This window comes from Triticum aestivum, chromosome 7D (assembly GCF_018294505.1).
Source record: "Triticum aestivum cultivar Chinese Spring chromosome 7D, IWGSC CS RefSeq v2.1, whole genome shotgun sequence".
Taxonomy (NCBI): domain Eukaryota; kingdom Viridiplantae; phylum Streptophyta; class Magnoliopsida; order Poales; family Poaceae; genus Triticum; species Triticum aestivum.
Genome location: NC_057814.1, coordinates 83,069,365 through 83,075,364, shown reverse-complemented (window position 1 = coordinate 83,075,364; position 6,000 = coordinate 83,069,365).

Here is a 6,000-nt window from a genome sequence, read left to right as displayed (position 1 = left end):
CTCATACCTCTTGACGTGGGCACTAGTCTGAAATCCCAATTTCAGTCTTCGGAACATCTCATATGTTCTGCGACGTTTCAAAAACGTCTTTGGTGCCACAATTCTAAACCGTTAGCATTACGCACTGAACTATCACGTAGTCATCAAAACGTGTATGTCAGATGTTTCGCAACATCTACAGACGACGCTGAGGTTCAGCACACCGAGCGGTGCATTAAGGACATAAGCCTTCTGTGCAGCAATGAGGACAATCCTCAGTTTACGGACCCAGTCCGCATAATTGCTACTACCAACTTTCAACTAAATTTTCTCTAGGAACATATCTTAAACAGTAGAACTAAAGCGTATGACATAATTTGCAAAGACCTTTTGACTATGTTCATGATAATGAAGTTCATCTGATTATTAATGAACTCCCACTCAGATAGACATCCCTCTAGTCATCTAAGTGATACATGATCCGAGTCAAACTAGGCCGTGTCCGATCATCACGTGAGACGGACTAGTCATCATCGGTGAACATCTCCATGTTGATCGTATCTACTATACGACTCATGTTCGACCTTTCGGTCTCTTGTGTTCCGAGGCCATGTCTGTACATGCTAGGCTCGTCAAGTCAACCTAAGTGTTTCGCATGTGTTCCGAGGCCATGTCTGTACATGCTAGGCTCGTCAACACCCGTTGTATTCGAACGTTAGAATCTATCACACCCGATCATCACGTGGTGCTTCGAAACAACGAACCTTCGCAACGGTGCACAGTTAGGGGGAACACGTCTCTTGAAATTTTAGTGAGGGATCATCTTACTTAGCTACCGTCGTTCTAAGCAAATAAGATGCATAACATGATAAACATCACATGCAATCAAATAGTGACATGATATGGCCAATATCATTTTGCTCCTTTGATCTCCATCTTCGGGGCACCATGATCATCTTTGTCACCGGCATGACACCATGATCTCCATCATTGTGTCTTCATGAAGTTGTCACGCCAACGATTACTTCTACTTCTATGGCTAACGCGCTTAGCAATAAAGTAAAGTAATTTACATGGCGTTATTCAATGACACGCAGGTCATACAAAAAATAAAGACAACTCCTATGGCTCCTGCCGGTTGTCATACTCATCGACATGCAAGTCGTGATTCCTATTACAAGAATATGATCAATCTCATACATCACATATATCATTCATCACATCTTCTGGCCATATCACATCACATAGCACATGCTGCAAAAACAAGTTAGACGTCCTCTAATTGTTGTTGCAAGTTTTTACGTGGCTTGTATAGGTTTCTAGCAAGAACGTTTCTTACCTACGTAAAACCACAACGTGATATGCCAATTTCTATTTACCCTTCATAAGGACCCTTTTCATCGAATCCGTTCCGACTAAAGTGGGAGAGACAGACACCCGCTAGCCACCTTATGCAACTAGTGCATGTCAGTCGGTGGAACCTGTCTCACGTAAGCGTACGTGTAAGGTCGGTCCGGGCCGCTTCATCCCACAATGCCGCCGAAACAAGATAAGACTAGTAGCGGCAAGAAGAATTGGCAACATCTACGCCCACAACTACTTTGTGTTCTACTCGTGCATAGAAACTACGCATAGACCTAGCTCATGATGCCACTGTTGGGGAACGTAGCAGAAATTCAAAATTTTCTACGCATCACCAAGATCAATCTATGGAGTAATCTAGCAACGAGGGGAAGGGGAGTGCATCTACATACCCTTGTAGATCGCGATGCGGAAGCGTTGCAAGAACGCGGATGAAGGAGTCGTACTCGTAGCGATTCAGATCGCGGTTGATTCCGATCTAAGCACCGAAGAACGGTGCCTCCGCGTTCAACACACGTGCAGCCCGGTGACGTCTCCCACGCCTTGATCCAGCAAGGAGAGAGGGAGAGGTTGGGGAAGACTCCATCCAGCAGCAGCACGACGGCGTGGTGGTGATGGAGGAGCGTGGCAATCCCGCAGGGCTTCGCCAAGCACCGCGGGAGAGGAGGAGGAGGGAGAGGGGTAGGGCTGCGCCGAAAGAGAGACGTTCTCGTGTCTTGGGCAGCCCCAAACCTCAACTATATATAGGGGGGGAGGGGGCTGCGCCCCCTCTAGGGTTTCCACCCCAAGGGGTGGCGGCCAGCCCTAGATCCCATCTAAGGGGGCGGCCAAGGGGAGGAGAGGGGGGGCGCCACTAGGGTGGGCCTTAAGGCCCATCTGGACCTAGGGTTTGCCCCCTCCCACTCTCCCATGCGCCTTGGGCCTTGGTGGGGGGCGCACCAGCCCACCTGGGGCTGGTCCCCTCCCACACTTGGCCCACGCAGCCTTCTGGGGCTGGTGGCCCCACTTGGTGGACCCCCGGGACCCTCCCGGTGGTCCCGGTACATTACCGATATCACCCGAAACTTTTCCGGTGACCAAAACAGGACTTCCCATATATAAATCTTTACCTCCGGACCATTCCGGAACTCCTCGTGACGTCCGGGATCTCATCCGGGACTCCGAACAACATTCGGTAACCACGTACATACTTTCCCTATAACCCTAGCGTCATCGAACCTTAAGTGTGTAGACCCTACGGGTTCGGGAACCATGCAGACATGACCGAGACGTTCTCCGGTCAATAACCAACAGCGGGATCTGGATACCCATGTTGGCTCCCACATGTTCCACGATGATCTCATCGGATGAACCACGATGTCGGGGATTCAATCAATCCCGTATACAATTCCCTTTGTCTATCGGTATGTTACTTGCCCGAGATTCGATCGTCGGTATCCCTATACCTTGTTCAATCTCGTTACCGGCAAGTCTCTTTACTCGTTCCGTAACTCACATCATCCCGTGATCAACTCCTTGGTCACATTGTGCACATTATGATGATGTCCTACCGAGTGGGCCCAGAGATACCTCTCCGTTTACACGGAGTGACAAATCCCAGTCTCGATTCGTGCCAACCCAACAGACACTTTCGGAGATACCTGTAGTGCACCTTTATAGCCACCCAGTTACGTTGTGATGTTTGGTACACCCAAAGCATTCCTACGGTATCCGGGAGTTGCACAATCTCATGGTCTAAGGAACTGATACTTGACATTAGAAAAGCTCTGAGCAAACGAACTACACGATCTTGTGCTAGGCTTAGGATTGGGTCTTGTCCATCACATCATTCTCCTAATGATGTGATCCCGTTATCAACGACATCCAATGTCCATGGTCAGGAAACCGTAACCATCTATTGATCAACGAACTAGTCAACTAGAGGCTTACTAGGGACATGGTGTTGTCTATGTATCCACACATGTATCTGAGTTTTCTATCAATACAATTCTAGCATGGATAATAAACGATTATCATGAACAAGGAAATGTAATAATAACCTATTTATTATTGCCTCTAGGGCATATTTCCAACATGATGATACCGACGATCGAATCTTGGGCAAGTAACATACCGATGACAAAGGGAATGACGTATGTTGTTATGCGGTTTTACCGATAAAGATCTTCGTAGAATATGTACGAACCAATATGAGCATCCAGGTTCCTCTATTGGCTATTGACCGGTGATGTGTCTCGGTCATGTCTACATAGTTCTCGAACCCGTAGGATCCGCACGCTTAATGTTCGATGACGATGTGTATTATGAGTTGTGTGTTTTGGTGACCGAAGTTTCTTCGGAGTCCCGGATGAGATCACGGACATGACGAGGAGTCTCGAAATGGTCGAGAGGTAAATATTCATATATTGGAAGGTAGTATTCGAACATCGAAATGGTTTCGAGTGGTTCGGGTATTTTACCGGAGTACCGAGGGGTTACCGGAACCCCCCAGGGGAAATATTGGGCCTTAGTGGGCCTTAGTGGAGAGAGAGGAGGGCCGCAAGGGGTGGCCGGCGTCCCCCCCATGGCAGTCTGAATTGGACTAGGGGGAGGGGGCGGCGCCCCCCTTTTCCTCTCCCTCTCCCTCTCCTTCCTTTTCCCTCCGGTGGAGAAAGGAAAAGGAGGGGGCGAATCCTACTAGGACTGGGAGTCCTAGTAGGACTCCCCCCATGGCGCGCCCCTCCTGGCCGCCGGCCTCCTCCTCCCCTCCTTTATATACGTGGGCAGGGGGCACCCCAAAGGACATCAATTGTTCTCTTAGCCGTGTGCGGTGCCCCCTCCACAGTTTACTCCTCCGGTCATAGCGTCGTAGTGCTTAGGCGAAGCCCTGCAGGATCACATCACCAACACCGTCACCACGCTGTCGTGCTGATGGAACTCTACCTCTACCCTCTGCTGGATCAAGAGTTCGAGGGACGTCATCGAGCTGAACGTGTGCTAAACACGGAGGTGCCGTACGTCCGGTACTTGGATCGGTTGGATCGTGAAAATGTTCGACTACAACAACCGCGTTAACCTAACGCTTCCGCTTTCGGTCTTCGAGGGTACGTGGGCATACTCTCCCCCTCTCATTGTTGTGCATCTCCTAGATAGTTCTTGCGTGATCGTAGGAATTTTTTTGAAATTGCATGCTACGTTCCCCAACAGGTGGTGCTAGCTCGGTTTAGGGTTGTCTCCTGTAGGGGAAGGCTATCAGGGATAAGAAGAGAGCCGGTGCTAGCTCGCGACCCATCATCTTGAAGGAGAAATCAGATAAGTGCAGAAGCAAGAAGAGTGACGCTATAAAAAAGGCATTCGCGGTTGCTTCATGATGATGATGATTGTTGGCTCTCATTGTGTTGCTCTCTCATCATGGGTGTGCTCGTGCCTGTTGCCTTTGATGATGTCTTTTTCTCAGGTTATTTTGTGGGGGTAATTCTGTGAGGATGCGTCTCATATGCCGGAAGTTGGTAGGGGTAGCATGTTGGGGGTGTTTTCATGTTTTCACTTGTGGTTGCCTTTCGTGGTCAAGTTGTAACGGTTTTCGCCCAGTATCCCGTAATTAAGTGGGCAACTCTCTTCTTCTTAATGAGTGAATGTGGCAAAGCTTTTGCCTCTGTTTCAAAAAACCCCGCAAGAATCTGTTAAGCAGGTATTTGGGCTTGTACATAACATATATATTCACAAGAATTTGTTAACACAAGGTTATATTCAATCTTTGTATGAATGTAAACCTGCTAAAAATAAGGGCAGAAAACCTAATAATTAAAGGAAGAAAAAAAGAGAAGGTGGGAGGGAGAGGGAGGGAGGGACGGACGGATGGCCACGACGCCCGGAGGCACGAGAAGGCCGAAGTCGTCGTTGTTGCGCGTGGTGCCCAGGGGCGGCGGCTCCAAGACGCACGTGGAATGGCAGGAATCTTATCATTATTTTTTAGTCTCTGAAATTTGATGATTCTGTTGTTTACTCGGTTGAAACTTGATAAAGTTTTAATATCAAAAACGTATGGAAAAATGATCTTATTTCAAAGCCCTCGGTATAAACAACACGAATATACAAACAAACCATAATTTAGATTATTTTTTTGTTCAAAAAGTATTAAAAAATAAAATTGAAAGTCAAAGAAAAAAGGGGGTCGACTCGAACCAACCAGCGGTTGGATGGTTAGAGGGACAGTGGTATCCCCAGCCCATCAGGATTCAAGTCCTGGTGCTCGCATTATTTCTGGATTTATTTCAGAATTTTCTGCGATGCCCTTTCAGTGAGAGAAGACGTTTCCGTCAATGACGAGGCGCCTACGGTGACCTTGCAAATTTCAAGATGATATGGCGGCTCAGTCTTTCGAAGGTGCTCATAGGGATAGGGTGCGCGTGTATGCGTTCGTAGGGGTAAGCGTACACGCATATGTGTGAGCGTTTGCGTCTGTGCTGCCAGGGGCGGATCTGGGCCCCAGGCCCCCAGGGCCCAGGCCCGGGGCGTGGTTTTTTTTAATTATTACCTAGCCATGTTTTTTGAATGGGCCGGGGCTTAGCCCAAAACACAACCAGGGCCCAGGCTGTCCATCTTCACAGCGCAGCCCAGCTCGCCCCCGATGCCCAGACCTAGTCACGCCCCGACGAGACATTTGGATTTTTGCCACTT